This window comes from Cinclus cinclus, chromosome 25 (assembly GCF_963662255.1).
Source record: "Cinclus cinclus chromosome 25, bCinCin1.1, whole genome shotgun sequence".
Lineage (NCBI taxonomy): Eukaryota > Metazoa > Chordata > Aves > Passeriformes > Cinclidae > Cinclus > Cinclus cinclus.
The window spans coordinates 8,313,427-8,315,926 of NC_085070.1; positions in this window are offsets into that span (position 1 = coordinate 8,313,427).

Genomic DNA, 2,500 nt, shown 5'->3' on the forward strand with positions numbered 1-2,500 from the left:
TAGGTTTAAGGTTAGGGTTAGTGTTAGTGTTAGGGTTAGGGTTAGGCCTAGGGTTAGGGTTAGGATTGGGGTTGGGTTAGGGTTAGGGTAAGGGTTAGGGTTAGATTTAAGCCTAGGTTTAGGTTTAGGGTTTGGTTAGGGTTAGGGTTAGGGTTAGGGTTAGGGTTAGGGTTAGGGTTAGTCCTAGGGTTTGGGTTAGGGTTAGGGTTAGGGTTAGGCCTAGGGTTTGGGTTAGGTTTAGTGTTAGGGTTAGGGTTAGGGTTAGTCCTAGGTTTAGGGTTAGGGTTTGGTTAGGGTTAGGGTTAGGGTTAGGGTTAGGGTTAGTCCTAGGTTTAGGGTTAGGGTTAGGATTCGGCCTAGTGTTAGGGTTAGGGTTAGGGTTAGGGTTAGGGTTAGTCCTAGGGTTAGGGTTTGGGTTAGGGTTCGGCCTAGGGTTAGGGTTAGGGTTAGGTTTAGGTTTAGGGTTAGGTTTACGATTGGGGTTGGCTTAGGGTTAGGGTTAGGGTTAGGGTTAGGGTTAGGGTTAGTGTTAGGCCTAGGTTTAGGGATAGGTTTTGGTTAGGGTTAGGGTTAGGGTTAGGGTTAGGGTTCGGGTTAGGGTTAGGGTTAGGGTTAGTCCTAGGGTTAGGGTTAGGGTTAGGGTTAGGGTTAGGGTTAGGGTTCGGGTTAGGCCTAGGGTTAGGGTTAGGGTTAGGGTTAGTGTTAGGGTTAGGCCTAGGGTTAGGGTTAGGGTTAGGGTTAGGGTTAGGGTTAAGGGTTATGGTTAGACTTAGGGTTGGTGTTTGGGTTAGGTTTAGGCCTAGGGTTAGGGTTAGGGTTAGGGTTAGGGTTAGGTTTAGGGGTAGGGTTAGAGTTAGGTTTGGGTTAGCGTTAGGGTCAGGGTTAGGGTTAATCCTAGGGTTAGGGTTAGGCCTAGGATTAGGGTTAGGGTTAGGATTAAGGTGATTAGGATTAGGGTTAGGGTTAGAGTTACGTTTGGTTTAGAGTTAGGGTTAGAGTTAGGGTTAGGGTTAGGGGTTAGGGATAGGGTTAGGGGTTAGGGTTAGGGTTAGGTTTAGGGTTAGGGTTAGGTTTAGTGTTAGCGCTAGGGTTAGGGTTAGGTTTAGGGTTAGGGTTAGGGTTAGGGGTAGGGTTTGGGTTAGGGTTAGGGTTAGGGTGTGGGTTTGGTTTTGGGTAAGGGTTAGGTATAGGGTTTGGTTTAGGGTTAGGTTTAGGTTTAGGTTTAGGCTTAGTGTTAGGGTTAGTGTTAGGATTAGGTTTAGGATTAGTGTTATTTTTAGGGTTAGTGTTAGGGTTAGGTTTAGGGTTAGATTGGGGTTAGGTTTGGGACTATGGTTAGGGTCAGGTATAAGGTTGGTTTTTGGGTTAGGGTTTTGGAATAATGTTAGCATTAGAGTTAGGATTAGGTTTAGGCATAGGGGGAGGGGTAGGCTTAGTGTTACAACGAGTATTAGAGGGAATATTTCTCCCAGACCAAAGCTGCCTCCTCCTCCAAACCTGGCTGCCATCGGAGGCCCAAACGCGCCCTACAAAATGACATCTGCCAAGTGGGCTCTTGAGTTTGGCTTCTTGGGGAAAAGTGACTCCTTTCAAAACCAACTTGCCTGTGTCACGTCCCGGGCTTTTGCTACAAAAATTCCAGAAGGACGAGGATTTCTCCCAGACCAAAGCTGCCCCCTCCTCCAAACCTGGCTGCCATCAGAGGCCCAAACGCGCCCCACAAAATGACATCTGCATTGAGGGTTCTTGAGTTTGGCTTCTTGGGGAAAAGTGCCTCCTTTCGGAGCCAACTTGCCTAACTTGCCTGCGGCCCGTCCTGGGCTTTTGCCTCCAAAAATTCCATAAGGACGAGGATTTCTCCCAGGCCAAAGCTGCCCCCTCCTCCAAACCTGGCTGCCATCGGAGGCCCAAACGTGCCCTACAAAATGACACCTGCCAAGTGGGCTCTTGAGTTTGGCTTCTTGGGGAAAAGTGACTCCTTTCAAAACCAACTTGCCTGTGTCCCGTCCCGGGCTTTTGCTACAAAAATTCCATAAGGACGAGGATTTCTCCCAGACCAAAGCTGCCCCCTCCTCCAAACCTGGCTGCCATCGGAGGCCCAAACGTGCCCTACAAAATGACATCTGCCAAGTGGGCTCTTGAGTTTGGCTTCTTGGGTGGAAGTACCTCCTTTCAAAGCCAACTTGCCTGCGGCCCATGCAGGGCTTTTGCCTACAAAAATTCCATAAGGACGAGGATTTCTCCCAGACCAAAGCTGCCCCCTCCTCCAAACCTGGCTGCCATCGGAGGCCCAAACGTGCCCTACAAAATGACACCTGCCAAGTGGGCTCTTGAGTTTGGCTTCTTGGGTGGAAGTACCTCCTTTCAAAGCCAACTTGCCTGCGGCCCGTCCTGGGCTTTTGCCTACAAAAATTCCATAAGGACGAGGATTTCTCCCAGACCAAAGCTGCCCCCTCCTCCAAACCTGGCTGCCATCAGAGGCCCAAATGCGCCCCACAAA